The sequence below is a fragment of the Lissotriton vulgaris genome, chromosome 2_2, assembly GCF_964263255.1.
Source record: "Lissotriton vulgaris chromosome 2_2, aLisVul1.2, whole genome shotgun sequence".
In the NCBI taxonomy this organism is placed as follows: Eukaryota; Metazoa; Chordata; class Amphibia; order Caudata; family Salamandridae; genus Lissotriton; species Lissotriton vulgaris.
This window is the reverse complement of record NC_141688.1, coordinates 125,047,212-125,063,674: the sequence shown is the minus strand read 5'-3', so window position 1 is coordinate 125,063,674 and position 16,463 is coordinate 125,047,212. Positions and strand designations below refer to the sequence as shown.

At 45.3% G+C, this 16,463-nt stretch overlaps 1 protein-coding gene across 2 annotated transcripts in view; it reads left to right on the top strand.

Moving 5' to 3' along the window:
- The window catches only part of ALPK3 (alpha kinase 3), a 1,258,466-nt gene that overhangs the window by 592,914 nt on the left and 649,089 nt on the right, over positions 1-16,463 (top strand). The window lies entirely within an intron of this gene.

Here is a 16,463-nt window from a genome sequence, read left to right as displayed (position 1 = left end):
AAATGAGGCCCCGCTCTGTCCGGCGTTGTCTCATTGCAGGACCCGAGCTTCGTGGGCGGCCAAGCGGGAAGAGGGTAGAAAGGGGCAGAAAAAAGCAACAAGCATTTGCAATGCAATAGGTCTCGCATTCACGCGAGTTTGAGCTATTGGTATTGTAAATGGCAATGCCTTTTATTTATATTTTGGTTTTCAAAACAAATAAAAGGCATTGTCATTTACAATGCTAACAGCTTAAAGTCTCGCAAAAGCGAGACCTATTGCATTGGCATTACTAAAAAGAAGTACTGTTATGGCTGTATTTTAGACAATACTGGTTGCTTAGTTTCATTGCTATCATTTTTGTATTTACCGTATTTTGCAGTATCCAAAGTAGGTTACCTAACCAGTAAGCCCCGAATTGTTAAATAACCCATAAAAGGGAGTGTTTTACAGTTGAGAAAATGTGTTCAAATGTAATTTTGTTAGTGCTTTGGAATGATCATCCAATGAGGTACTCGATGAGCCGTTATTTAACTACATATTGAAAATGTACAGTTTTGTGGCACTTGGTTGTTTGTACATAACCACCTCTGTAAATGTGTTTAATTAACACAGAGCGCCATCTACCAGGCAATGCTTACTGAGGTGTGAGTAAAGCACATAACAACATGTATTTAATTATCCTGAGTGTGAAGGTACTCGGAGGGCTTAGGTGCCTACCCAAACAGGCTAGTAAGACTCTGCCTTGTCCCTCTGCACCTATAAACCAAAAACAGTACCAGTATTGCCAAACTAATTCAACTTGGACCAAGGATGATCACTCGAATCACTGACTGAAACAGTAACTCTCGGAAAAAAGTTTTGTCCGAAATGAATCAAATGAATTTAATTATTTTCACATTAAACGCATCATATCAATGAGCAATTTTTTGTTTTTTAGATGAACATTTAAATAACTCCACAAAAGTATGTCAAACAACGAAATGAAACAAATAAAAAGACACTTTGAAGACAGATTCACAACTTGCATTCAACATTCATACGGGACAACACACTGATATATATACACAAATAAGCATTCGAAGATTCTATTTACAACATAATTTTTGAAAAGCATAGCATTGGAAATCAACGACTAAAGAATTTTGATGTGTTTAAGATTCAATCGAGAATTCCTAATGCTGGGTAGAGAAGGTCTACGCGTTTCGATGACCCCTTGTTGTGGGGAAATCTCGTCAGGACCAAGCGCCTGTGAATGGAGAAACAAAATTGGGTCAACCAAGGGGACCGGACTCTACCTCTCAACGCTACAGTGGGGGTGGGGGAAACTGATCATACCTTTCAGTTGCTGGGTTCTCTTTTGGAAGTGAAACTGTAATAAAAACAAAACCTCTTTTAGCCTCTAATTCGGAAAAACCGCAATAGCACTTTCCTGATTGTCACATTCATTCGTGAGTACTTACATAGTGTTACGCCTGGCGCGCTCTCAATAAGTCTTGTTATCGCCAATTGGGATGGAAGTGGAGATCTACAAGAATAGAAGGACTAGTCAGGGGACCTAATGGTTAAGCTGGTGGCGGTAGCTGCTATCGTTGAAACCGGGAGCTACTTACATATTATCGTAGCGTGGAGACGGGACTGTTTCCCGGATTTGCACGGTGAAACGCCTCTTTGGATTGATTGGTTCCTGAAAGAAATGGAAGGCTTGTGTCAGTTCTTTCAGAGAGGATGGATGAGCGGTGGTGCTATTCTGCCACGGTGTTCCGATATACCTGTAGGATTGTAGTATGCTGAGTCTATCTGGGGGTCCACGCTCTTCGGTCTCTGTCAATGAATGCAGTTGCCGGCACCATCCAGTCGGTGTCTCTGATCTCGTGTGTCCTGGTATTTAACTCACTTCCTGGTCCTGGGGGTTGTGGGGATTGTAGTTTTTTTGAAATTCGTCGTCATGGAGACGTTGTGTGTATCATGTGATCATGTGTAGTCGGGCTCATAGTCTGCGCAGGAGACGGCAGTCCGAATAGGTTCATATGTCTTAGATGGATTTAAAGTCTTTATAAACGGTAAAGCTCAGAGAGTTCATTAAGACCATTTGTCGCTGTATTGAACTTGACTATAAGCATGGCTTCATGGCGGGATAATTTTGCCTCAATATCTCCCCCTCTGGGATCTTTTTCAATTTTTGCAATGACTGTCCATTTTAGATCCTCTAGTGTGTGTTCGTGGCTGATCCAATGATTGACAAGTGGGGCAGTTGTGACTTTCTTTTTTATCCGTGATTTATGTTGTGTGATGCGACATCTTATCTCCTGACTTGTTTTGCCGATGTATAGCTTGTCGCAAGGACATTTTATACTGTAGATGACGTATCTCGATTTACAGTTTGTAAACTTTTCATGTTTCCAGAACAGTTGCTTATGTTGAAACAAGCATCCTTCTTCCGTACTTGCACAACAAATGCAGGATCCGCATTTATGATGTCCCTGTATAGGTGGTAGTCCTAGCATGGTGTTAATTGTAGGTGAGTTCTGCTTCATTGCTGCTCGTACTAGGTGGTTGGCCACGCTTTGATCTTTTTTGAAGGCAAATAATGGCTTCTCTTTTAGTGTCTCATCTACATTTTCTACTAGATGCCAATTTTGTAAGATGGTTTTTTTGAGTTGATTCGAGTTGGGGCAAAATGTGGAGACACATACTATCCTGTTGAGAGTTGGTTTTGTCCTTTTTACTAGTAGTGTATCTCGGGGGATCCACCACACTCTCTTCATAGTTCTTTTTAGTAATTTGACGGGATAGCCTCTTGACGCTAGATTGTCTGTCAGGTTAGTAGCGTGGAACATATATTCGTCTTTGAAATGGCAGTTCCTCTTAATCCGCAAATACTGTCCGAATGGGAGGTTTTCTTTTAAGTTTCGCGGATGATTGCTATTGAAATGTAAAGCCTTGTTTCTGTCTGTCAATTTTTTGTATAATGTCGTCACCAAGCCTTCGTCTGTTGGATATACCTCGACATCGAGAAATGACATTTTTACTTTCGAAAAGTTCATGCTGAATTTTATTTCATCTGTTCGTGTGTTGAGCCACTCGTGGAATTCCTTTAGATCTTCTTCTGATCATCTCCAAGTTAAAAAGACGTCGTCAATGTAACAACTCCAACTTGTGATTTTTTCAGAAAATGGATTCGACTGATAAACAAATTTCTCTTCGTATAATGACATAAAAAGTACAGCCAATTCTGGGGCGAAAGGACACCCCATGGCTACACCGCTTATCTGGTAGAAAAACTCTCCGTTGAAATTAAAGTAATTTTTCTTCAGTGCCAATGTAGCTAATTGCATGATAAACTCTGTTGGTACTCTAGTTGGTTTTGGTCGTTAGTCAAGGTAGTACTGGATAGCATCCAGACCGTCACTCTGAGGAATCTGGGTGTACAGTGAACTAACGTCCATTGTTACAAGGAAATCTTCATTTTGTTCAAACGGGATTGTGGGAAGTTTATTGATAAAATCAGTCGTGTCTCGGAGGAATGATTTCACCTCGGACATGAAGGGTTTCAAGAAAAAATCCACAAACTTTGATACCGGTTCAAACAAAGACTCACATCCTTAGACAATTGGTCTTCCGGGGGGGGGCATTAATGTCTTTGTGGACTTTGGGTAAGACATAAAATAAGGGTATTCGTGGGTTGTTTCGCCCCAGAATTGGCTGTACTTTTTATGTCATTATACGAAGAGAAATTTGTTTATCAGTCGAATCCATTTTCTGAAAAAATCACAAGTTGGAGTCGTTACATTGACGACGTCTTTTTAACTTGGAGAGGATCAGAAGAAGATCTAAAGGAATTCCACGAGTGGCTCAACACACGAACAGATGAAATAAAATTCAGCATGAACTTTTCGAAAGTAAAAATGTCATTTCTCGATGTCGAGGTATATCCAACAGACGAAGGCTTGGTGACGACATTATACAAAAAATTGACAGACAGAAACAAGGCTTTACATTTCAATAGCAATCATCCGCGAAACTTAAAAGAAAACCTCCCATTCTGACAGTATTTGCGGATTAAGAGGAACTGCCATTTCAAAGACGAATATATGTTCCACGCTACTAACCTGACAGACAATCTAGCGTCAAGAGGCTATCCCGTCAAATTACTAAAAAGAACTATGAAGAGAGTGTGGTGGATCCCCCGAGATACACTACTAGTAAAAAGGACAAAACCAACTCTCAACAGGATAGTATGTGTCTCCACATTTTGCCCCAACTCGAATCAACTCAAAAAAAACATCTTACAAAATTGGCATCTAGTAGAAAATGTAGATGAGACACTAAAAGAGAAGCCATTATTTGCCTTCAAAAAAGATCAAAGCGTGGCCAACAACCTAGTACGAGCAGCAATGAAGCAGAACTCACCTACAATTAACACCATGCTAGGACTATCACCTATACAGGGACATCATAAATGCGGATCCTGCATTTGTTGTGCAAGTACGGAAGAAGGATGCTTGTTTCAACATAAGCAACTGTTCTGGAAACATGAAAAGTTTACAAACTGTAAATCGAGATACGTCATCTACGGTATAAAATGTCCTTGCGACAAGCTATACATCGGCAAAACAAGTCAGGAGATAAGATGTCGCATCACACAACATAAATCACGGATAAAAAAGAAAGTCACAACTGCCCCACTTGTCAATCATTGGATCAGCCACGAACACACACTAGAGGATCTAAAATGGACAGTCATTGCAAAAATTGAAAAAGATCCCAGAGGGGGAGATATTGAGGCAAAATTATCCCGCCATGAAGCCATGCTTATAGTCAAGTTCAATACAGCGACAAATGGTCTTAATGAACTCTCTGAGCTTTACCGTTTATAAAGACTTTAAATCCATCTAAGACATATGAACCTATTCGGACTGCCGTCTCCTGCGCAGACTATGAGCCCGACTACACATGATCACATGATACACACAACGTCTCCATGACGACGAATTTCAAAAAAACTACAATCCCCACAACCCCCAGGACCAGGAAGTGAGTTAAATACCAGGACACACGAGATCAGAGACACCAACTGGATGGTGCCGGCAACTGCATTCATTGACAGAGACCGAAGAGCGTGGACCCCCAGATAGACTCAGCATACTACAATCCTACAGGTATATCGGAACACCGTGGCAGAATAGCACCACCGCTCATCCATCCTCTCTGAAAGAACTGACACACGCCTTCCATTTCTTTCAGGAACCAATCAATCCAAAGAGGCGTTTCACCGTGCAAATCCGGGAAACAGTCCCGTCTCCACGCTACGATAATATGTAAGTAGCTCCCGGTTTCAACGATAGCAGCTACCGCCACCAGCTTAACCATTAGGTCCCCTGACTAGTCCTTCTATTCTTGTAGATCTCCACTTCCATCCCAATTGGCGATAACAAGACTTATTGAGAGCGCGCCAGGCGTAACACTATGTAAGTACTCACGAATGAATGTGACAATCAGGAAAGTGCTATTGCGGTTTTTCCGAATTAGAGGCTAAAAGAGGTTTTGTTTTTATTACAGTTTCACTTCCAAAAGAGAACCCAGCAACTGAAAGGTATGATCAGTTTCCCCCACCCCCACTGTAGCGTTGAGAGGTAGAGTCCGGTCCCCTTGGTTGACCCAATTTTGTTTCTCCATTCACAGGCGCTTGGTCCTGACGAGATTTCCCCACAACAAGGGGTCATCGAAACGCGTAGACCTTCTCTACCCAGCATTAGGAATTCTCGATTGAATCTTAAACACATCAAAATTCTTTAGTCGTTGATTTCCAATGCTATGCTTTTCAAAAATTATGTTGTAAATAGAATCTTCGAATGCTTATTTGTGTATATATATCAGTGTGTTGTCCCGTATGAATGTTGAATGCAAGTTGTGAATCTGTCTTCAAAGTGTCTTTTTATTTGTTTCATTTCGTTGTTTGACATACTTTTGTGGAGTTATTTAAATGTTCATCTAAAAAACAAAAAATTGCTCATTGATATGATGCGTTTAATGTGAAAATAATTAAATTCATTTGATTCATTTCGGACAAAACTTTTTTCCGAGAGTTACTGTTTCAGTCAGTGATTCGAGTGATCATCCTTGGTCCAAGTTGAATTAGTTTGGCAATACTGGTACTGTTTTTGGTTTATAGTTAATTGATGGTGAGGCTTGTCCTTATTGCCAGTGAGCCCAGACCCTGTTTTGGTTTTGTCCCTCTGCACCAGCAGGCCACAGCAGCTCGGAATGTGTCGCTTCTGCTTAGGATAGGTTGGGGGAGGAGGTTGGGGCATGCAGGCATTTTAGGCAGATTTCCAGGTTGTTAAAAGTGATGGTTCAGACATGAGGCGATGGAGATGGACTTTGTCTGTTTGTCTACACCAGTTTATTTCTGTACCATCCACCAGGCTCGCGCCGGTCACGTATTCATTCATCTCTCCTTATTAGAGGTGGGCAAGCCAATACCTTTGCTAGGAGAGCCAGTCGGAAACGATCCATGGGTAGTGGAGCCAGTGCGCGAGCTGAGCCGTGAAAATGTTCGGCGTGTTTGTTATACAATAAACATGATGTAAATTTGTGATAATGTGTCTTCAGAACTACAAAAAAAAGCATTTCTTTAGCGCATCACCTCAGTACACAACATTATAACACTGAATTCCTGTAAAGGTTATCCTCATTTAAAAAGATTTTTAAGGAGAACGTAATTTGCAAAGAGACTTAAGTTTAAAGATTAATTCTGTCAGATCAATATCACAGTAGCACTCGAACTACGGTCAGAAATAGAGGAGTGATAGGCATGCACAGCTGTTCAACTAAAGTATAATAACAACGGAAAAAACTACACAAAAAATAAGTTGTAGTCCTGCTTGACAGATAACTAAACCATGAAGTAAAGCCCGATCTCAGCCTAATACTGTAGTGTAGACAATAGTGAAACGCTGTTTGCCATTATCCGGTGCTAACCACGACCGTCCTTCACATTTATTACACTTTGGTGGGTACTTAAGACCACTGTGCGAACTTGGAACCCCTGTACACACCCCATAGCGCCGGGTTACTGACCTGTAATACTTTACTAATTGTCATTCCAATTTCGATTTAGTTAAAGGGACAACTAAAGCCAGGGAAAAAAATGACACAACACATGTTTGTCTGCCCAAGCCATTCAGTCTCCAGGCCCTACACCACAACATATTTTATTTGTAAAAAGCAGAAGAATATCAAAACACCTTTGGTATCCTACTGGGTTGCCAGATTAATGCATGACGATGTGCTCACTCTATATTTATGATGAGGCTTTCATTGCTGTACCATAGAAAACTCCTTTACCAATTAAGAGTGAATATCTTATACATTGCCGTAGGTTAATACGAGAGACGAGGTGAATGGGTTAATAATTCAAGTTATTCAATGCCTGCTTTATAATCACTTACACAATGTAGCCTTTACAAATCAAATGATATCATGCATGCTCACTTGAATTATGGAATCCACTGTGTGTGTAGTAAATGCTACACGATAATCTACCACTTCGGCGATTTTCACATAATTATATAGATTTGCCGCATAATCTATGATTGCTGCATAATCTGCAGGTTTTAACAAAAAGAAAGTTTTGTTTCTGGGTAAAACGGTTTAAAAATTATAAAAAATGAAGCAATAAGTGTTGCCGAAGGCTGGAAGGCGCTTTGCAAAACTGGTCACCTTTCTGTTGCTTATTGCTATACGTACGTGTTAAACTGGTGCTAATAAGGTGAAACCAATGCCCAGGCAATATCACCAAATTTAAAAGTGACTATATAATAAGGTAATACTATTACAAAATGTGCCGCAATATTTGCCTTTTCTTGTCGCATAATTTACTCAAACCCTGCTGGGGAATAACTCCAATGGTCGGATCACAAACAATGGTTTACCCTGCCCCGCCTATGACAGAACCACCCCACCACTCCCCCCTGTAATGGTGCCCCAGGCGCTCGCGCTGATAATTACAGCGGTGCCGCATTTATAATTAACACTCGGACACTTCTGTTAGTTTGCTGCACAGCTCCGACTACCTCCTGTCGGCCATGCGCCTTTATTTATTTAGCTGGCGCGTGACGACCCGCGCCAGCGCTAACGTGGCCTCGCCAGCGCGGGTAAGCTGGACCGCTACCTCGCGCCGGAGGACACTACATTCCCTCTAACCTTTATTTGAAACAAAACAACATAATGCAATGGAAATAACATGGATCTGTTACCAGTCACTAGAATTCCAGTCTCTGGATGTTCACACCAGGAAGTCAGTCAGCCGGGAGGATGGTGCTGGGTTCTTGCGCAACTCATACCTGGATTGCTCTCCCCTTGACGATGGCACCGACGGTGTCATCCCTGGCGAGGTTCCGCTTGCCGGGGATCTTACAGGAGATCTCAGAAGGCTCTCCCCCGGAGTTACCGGTAATGGCTGGGTGTCCTGGCTCATCAAGTTATCATCTTCTATGGGATACAGCTCTTGTAGTTCAGATCCATCTCCATCCGTCGGTTGACTTGGCCTGGCTCCCAGGCGCGCTGCTTCTTGCCGATCTACAGTTCTGGGATGTACCTTCTTGAAGAATGAGATGTTACGGGTGACTACTTCGGTTCCCCTCTGGGCCGTCACCATGGTGCCAGTTCGGCGGGGCACCGTCCAAGGCCTGTGCTCAAACGGAAGTCGGAATTTACTCCCTGGAAATCTGTCCTTGATGTACACACTGTCTCTTGCCTGAATGTCGGATTCCTTGGCTCGTCTCCGATTACTCGCTTGGTTATTGGAATTGGTCTGATTAGCCAGGGTTCTCTCCGCGTCCACTTGGGCCAGGGTCCAGTTTGGGTGACTCGGGATAGTGTCTCTCACTACTCGGCCCATGGTTGCCGGCCCTGGTGCTGCTTCGGTTGTGAGGTGGGGCGTCAGCCGGTACACCCTCAGGAAGCTGTAAATGGCCCTTTCCAGTGGCGACCTATCAGCATGCGCAATGTGTATGGTCTTGTTGAGTGTGCGCATGAATCTCTCTACTTCCACATTAGCTTGGGGCCAGCGTGGAGTCACTTTCCGATGACGGATTCCCCAGCTCTTTAGGTTGTCCCCGGATTCCTGTCCCGGGAAGGGTGGGCCATTGTCCGTCTTGACCACCTCAAATATTCTGTGCGTGGCAATGGTTTTCTCGAACTTAGTGATGACCTCGGTGGCTGTCTGACTACCGATAATCTCTACTTCTGGATACTTTGTGAAGTCATCAATGATCACTAGTGCATAGCGCCCATCCGGGAGGTGTCCAAAATCTGCACTTACGCATTCCCAGGGCCTTTGGGAGTTTTCCTCAGTGATAACCGGGTGAGGGCCATCCGGCTGTTCTGCTGCTTGACGCCAGGTGCATGTTCTGACCGTCTGCTCTACCATGGGGTCCATTCCGGGGAACCATACCTTGGCTCTCAGCCTGCTCTTGGTTTTCACCATGCCCTGGTGTCCTTGGTGTGCCCGGTCCACGGCTTGCTGGGCTATGCTGAATGGCATCACCAATCGCGGTTCTCGGAGTAGGCAGCCTCGGCTGTCGATGGACAGTTCATCTTTCACTCGCATCATTGACTCTAGTGTCGCTTTGGCTTGTGTTGTTCGCTTAGTCAGGGTAGCTTGAATGGGGCGCCAGTCAATTGATTGAATGGCCTCAGCGGCTAGTTGTAGGCATTTGTCTCCCAGAGTGGCTTCGACAATAGCTTCGAGGCTCATGGGCAGAGGCCGTGACCTTTCCAGTACGAGCCGGACATACTCTTCAGTGTCCTCTGCATCCTCTCGTTCCGCTTTAGTGGCTGCGCGGGGATGTCTCGAGAGGTAGTCCGCTGGGTTTGATGAGCCGGGTTTGTACTCCACCCGATAGTCATACCCTTGCAGCTGAAGAACCCACTTCTCGATTCTTGGTGGAGGTTTGGACACAGAACCTTGAAATAGGGTTATGAGCGGCTTGTGGTCTGTGGAGACCGTGAATGGATGGCCGTAGACATAGACATGAAAGTACCGGCAGGCCCAGTGGATGGCGATTGCCTCCTGTTCTATTTGCGAATATCTCTGCTCCGTGTCTGTCAGGGAACGGCTGGCATACGCAATTGGCGCCCATTCTCCATTGCCCTGTACCTGGGCTAGGATGCCCCTAGTCCGTATGGGCTGGCGTCCACTGCAACGTTGGTGGCTCTGGTAGGGTCGAAGTAGGACAGGGTCGTGTCCGCTGATAAGGCTGATTTAGTGGTTTTGAAAGCCTGTTCCTGTTTCGGGCCCCACTGCCACGTGGTGGTGGACTTCATCAGCTCCCTGAGGGGTTTTGTGAGGTTAGAGAAGTCGGGGATAAAGTGTCCGCAAAAGTTGACCATTCCCGGGAAGCTTCTAACTTCCGAGATGTTGGATGGGGCTGAGGCTTCTTGAACGTCCCTCACTTTATCAGGATCCAGGGCTATTCCTTGATTTGAGAAAGTGTATCCAAAGAAGCTGATCTTGTTTCTCAAGAACTGACACTTCTCGCGGTATAGGGTCAGACCAGATTCCTTGATCCTTTGGAGGACTCCTCTCAGACTCTGATGGTAATCTTCTATTGATGATGCATAGACAAGCAGGTCATCACTTACATTTAGAAACCCCGGGAGTCCGCTGAGGACCTCACGGATGGTGTTTTGAAACACCTCAGCGGCACTCGAGATTCCGAAATTGAGGCGTCGGTATCTTCTGAGGCCTGCATGCGTGGAGAAGGTGGGTATATAACGAGAATCCGGATGTAGTGGTAGTTGGTGATAACCTGACCGGAGATCTATCTTCGAGAACCATCTCGCGCCGTTTAATTCTCCCAGTATGTCATCGATGGTGGGGGTTAAATGCCGTTCCCTCTTCACCGCGGCATTCGGAAGGCGCATGTCCACACAGATGCGGACTTGCCCCGGCTGCTTCGGTTTATGGGTCACCACGATCGGAGACACCCACGGGGTGGGCCCACTGACCTTCTCTATAATACCTTGTTTCTCCAACGCCTCTAGCTCTTCTTCAACCTTCTTCCTCAGGTGGAATGTGATGCGCCTATGTCTCAGTGCCACTGGCTGGACCGACGGGTCATTATGGGGGGAGACGTCTTTCCCCCTCAGGCATCCAATGCCCTTGAAAACATCACCAAATTCTTCCATGATGGCTTCGAGTTCTTCCTCTAGCACTGCCATGGCGAACGATATGAGTTGCAGCTCTTCCGCCGCCTGTCCACTTAGTAGCATGCCACTGCCTTCTATCGTGACATACACGGTGGTGGGGATTTTAAGGCTCTGGTGTTGCAGTTCAGTTTTAAAACATCCTATCAGCAGGATAGGTGTTTTCTGGCCGTACGCAAACACTCTGATCCTTGCTTCACGAAGGGCGGGCCGATTGCTAAGCTGGTTGTACACATTCGCGGCCATCAACTCAATGGATGCTCCCGTGTTGATGGTGGCTCTCACCTCCTGTTGGTGAATCTTGATCCTGCACTTTGGGAGACGTCGCTTCTTCCGTTGCGGCTGATCAATTGCAAACACGTAGTGAACTGGGTAATCACCCTTGTCGTCGTCCATGTCCTCACTGTCTCGTTCCTCAACGACTGCTTGAGCAGCTTCTTTCTTAGCTTTTGCTGATCGGCACACTGCTGCATAGTGGTTCATCCACCCACACGCACTGCACTTCTTTCCTCTCGCCGGGCAGTCCTGCATTCGGTGGAGCGGGCCCCAGCAGTACCCACAGTCTTTCCGCTTGTCCTGCTGTTTCTTCCCGGCCGTTGGGCGTGCTTTTGGTCTTACCACATTTGCCTTCTCCGCCATGTTGACTTGCTCCGATATGACCGGTCGATGGAGGGCTGCTTTCATGTGGAAGGCTCTGGCCAGTGATAGTTCTTTAGATCGGCCCAGGGTGAGGATGTCAGCTATCGGTTTGGCGTCTTCCTGGAGGATGGTGACTCTGAGTTTGGACGAGTAACACCCTTGGATTATCTGCCATCGGATTTCTTCTTGTTCATCACGGAATCCGCACGTGCTAGCCAACTCTTTTAACCTTCCGTGGAAAGCATCCAACGACTCTTCTGCTTTCTGCTTGGCCTGGCGGAAGATAAACCTCTCATAGTCTTTGTTCGCCATCGGTTCAAAATGCGCATTCAAGGCGTTGAGGAGGGTGTGATAAGTCTTTGGCGTAGCTTCCACCAAGGTTTTGTAGATACAGTGGATTCTTTGCCTTCTAGGTGGAGCAGTAGAGCTCTGCGCCTCTCCCGGTCTGTGCCCGCCCCTTCGAAGTAGATCTGGAGACGATCAGTCCAGTCTCTCCAACGCAGGGCCAGGGACAATGGAGCTCCAGCCACCACAAAAGGCTCAATGGCGGGGATCAACGCCATCTTGGCGCATGCGTTAACACTCCTCGTGGCATGTGCGATGGCCCCTTCCTGGGCGCGCCGGTATTGGCCTGGCCAAGGGTGACTGCAATGGAGCTGGGGTTGCTTCTCAGGGCCAGCCGCACTCACTCACACCCCAGAGGCTGCCCCCTACTCACTCCGATGACATCTGGCGGGCACACCGGCATAGGCCTGGACCTGGGCACAGCACCGGTCCTCTTCCTTCTACCAGGCACTCGCAGAGGCCACGGGGAATGCCTCAGCAGCAACTCTGTTCAGGGAGCCCCTCCAGCAGGTGACCACGAGGTTGAGCATGAGACTGTGGGCCTAGAGCTGGAATGACCCTGAAAAGGCTCCACCAGTCACAGGAGTCACAAAGGAGCACAGCATGGGTTCATTTAGACCCTCATCGCCAGTGTAATGGTGCCCCAGGCGCTCGCGCTGATAATTACAGCAGCGCTGCGTTTATAATTAACACTCGGACACTCCTGTTAGTTTGCTGCGCAGCTCCGACAGCCTCCCATCGGCCACGCCCCTTCATTTATTCAGCTGGCGCGTGACGACACGCGCCAGCGCTAACGTGGCCTCGCCGGCGCGGGTGAGCTGGACCGCTACCTCGCGCCGGAGGACACTACACCCCCTTCAAAAGCAAAGCACGTTTCCGCTCACAAGAGGTGTGGCCTCCGTATTCGGACCGAACTGTCACTGTCAGGTTTTGCTTTGGACAGTAGTGTTCTCTACTCGCCGAAACAAAAAAGACGGGAATACACAGTTAAATAGTAAACTATTGTATTGTAGGGTGCTTCGCTGATGCAAGATTATTAAAAACTCGCCCAAATAACTGCAGTTTTAGGAGTACCTTACAACACTTTTGCTCACTACCTCCAAATAAGCAAACTCATGAACCAACTTTTGTCAGAGAACAAAATAATACACAAGTGAAGGCAATCAAAAACAAGCGGCACAGAGGCTAATTTAAGGTAGGACATTTGTTAGAGTACGGTCCCATTAGCTTTTGTAGAAATCACAATAAAACCTTTTACAGACTCAGAAGAAGGCCACAGAACATACCAGCACCTGTATCACAATATCTTACAAAGTGTAAGCCCTTACCCCGCTCACATGTCTTTAAAATGGCCTAAACCTACAAAATCCATCTTTTGGCACTGACACATGTGTGCATGCTGGAGTACTCAGACCTTGATGCAGTATAATCTCCTAATGTTTTAAGATTCATCACTGGTTGACATTAAATGTCCTTCACAACTGATCTTCAGGGCTACACTTTTGTTACATTTGTTTATTCTGCATTTATAGGACATTTCAGTAATGTGCAGGACCCGTTTTTTGTAAATATAAAACATAAGTTGAGGTTAATGTATGTTCAGGCTAAATGATGGCTTTTTCAGCTTGTTCACCCTTGTCCAGTTTGGCCCATCCAAATCGTTTGAAACAGCTGACAGAAATCCGAGCTGTTCGGGAGAGTCGAAATTACATTTTGAGAAGCAGGCTTTAAAAACAGTGCTCTTTTCAGAAATAACAGGGTCCAGGGAGACTTCGTTACTCGGTGTAAAAAGCTTTGTCCCGGGTCAGGTCCACATTGTGCCCTAATGTCTTAACTTCGCCTGGTGTGACGGAAGATAACTTCATTTCCTGTCTAATAAATAAAATTTCATATCGCCTCAAATAACGTCCCTTTCGTTGCGTATTCTACCCGTCTGCGATCAGAACTCAGTCAAACGCGTGTAAAATAAGCACACACTTCAGCTTTTATGGCCGGCCATTCCCAGTAACAGCTGGCCGGCCGCAAACATCCGAGCCCACTGAAATATACTGGGGAGCGCTTTGTTTTTCTAACGCCACACTCGGAGAGACCCTCATTTGCTCAGATTTGAAACATTATGGCCGGAGAAGGTGCGAAGTAAAAAGCCTTCCACAAGAGACTCGAGTCAACTTCATTTTTATTTGAAAATGGGGTGGTAAAAAAACAAATAGCTGAAGGATTTTCTGATAAATGACGTGAGTCAGTGTTCGATCGTGGGCCAGTGTCGACTTGGAAGTAGGCCGCTTGGCTTCACTTGCCTCGTGCACACACAGGTTCAAAATAAGACCCCCCTGCTAGCAAAGCACAATCAGCATTTCCCACCTCAGTGAGACTCGAGAAGGAGCACCCTGGCGAGAAACTGCCATTTATTTTAATTCCACTTCAAAGCTACTTATCGTCTCACACGTCAGTCAGGGAGGGGTAAACAACAGATGGCACACTGCAGGCAATTAAGTGCCAGTATGCGGAGGAAAACTGAAGTTAGGCACCGCTGCCTCGGGACTACAAGGAAGGTACCATAGGAGCAACAGCCAACAGAAAACAAGAAAACAACAGCAATGCCAGATTTAAACCAATCGCAAGGGGCAGGAGAAATTACGCAAAGTTGAAGCCAACATAGAGATTACTTTAAGTCTCGCTGAGACAGCGCATGCACCGCATGCGCTGCCAATTGCGAGACCTAAAAATGAGCGGGCAGAAGGTGCAAAACTAAGGGCAGAAAGATGATCAGGAAAGGCAAAATACATGGCATAAAAACGAGCAGGAAAAGTCAAAACACAGGGCAGAACAATGAGCAGTAAGGCAAACAGAGCAAGAAACGAGCAGAGGAGGCACAAACAAAGGGCAGAAAAATGAGCAGGAAAGGCAAAACGGGAGGGCAGAAAAAGAAGCCGAAAAGGCAAAACAGAGGGCAAAAAAATTAGCCGAAAGCCAAAACTGGGGGCAGAAAAATAGGCTGAAAAGGGAAAACAGAAGGCAGTAAAACGAGCAGAAAACAAAAGATAAAGGCGGAGAAAGAGCAGGAAAAGGCAAAAGAGAGGCCAGAAAAATTTGCAGAAAACGCAAAACAGAGGGCAGAAAAACGAGCAGAAAAGACAAAACTGAGGACAGAGAAATCAGCGGAACAGGAACAACAGGGCAGAAAAGCGTCCAGAAAAGGCAAAATAGAAGGCAGAAAAAACAAAACAGAAAGCAGAAAAACAAACAGAAAGGCAAAACAGAGCAGAAGAGGACAGAAAACGAGCAGTGAAGGCAACACGGAGCGCAGAGAAACATGCAGAAAAGACAAACCAGAAGGCAGCAGGTAGACAGGCAGCAGTGGGTAATGAACTGCAGGCAAGCTAGACAAGAGAACTGTCGCAGAGAGGCACAAGGACCTGACGGTAAATGCAGATACAATATTGACCTATTTGCGGATAGATTCTTCTATTTGTTTATATGTTGTGTTTTCTAATTGCAAATGAAAAAATGCAGAAAATAAAAGAAAGTTCAGGAAAGTTTTCTTTCATTCATGGCAATCTGGAAAACATGGACTGCTCATTTAACAAGCCAGAAGCTACAATATCTGACCGCTTCTACTGGCAGCAGCTCCTCAGCTTGAGTTCTTTGTTGTGGCTTGACTGAATCCCAACATTACTGTGTTTCCATCCATGTAAAGAGGGCGGGATGTGACAGGGTTGGTTATAGCTTCACTATAGGTTGGTTATAGCTTCACTATAGATATTTTCGATGCAAAACTAGGATTACAAGTAACTTTACTTTCTGCACTGCAGGATCTTCATTGATACTCATGAAAGTTAGGCTTGACTAACCTAACTATTCCATACAGCATCTCGCATTACTTTATGAGTATTGCCCTTTTTTCTTTGGAATCATCAATCCCAGCAGCCTATATGAATAATTGGGAATTCACAATATTGTTGTGATAAAGAATACTGTGGTGATATACAACGACTGAGATCTCTCTCTTGCCAATTATGTAATAGCGCCCTGCTATTTCTAATTGAGACTTGCCCTCAGTCCATCATTGATGTACGTCTATTATTCTGGCTCCATTAATTTTTTTCAAGACCAAAAACAACCTCTTAGACTGCGCTGATTCACTCAAAGTCCATCTTTTCTTCAGCAGTGCACATTTGTATTCGGTGAGAGATTTGTCGAATATCATCTTTTACACCTTACTGAATGACTTTTCAGCTACTTGTTCTAATGAGGTGGCGTCCGGAAAAGCAACATTATTTTGGAAC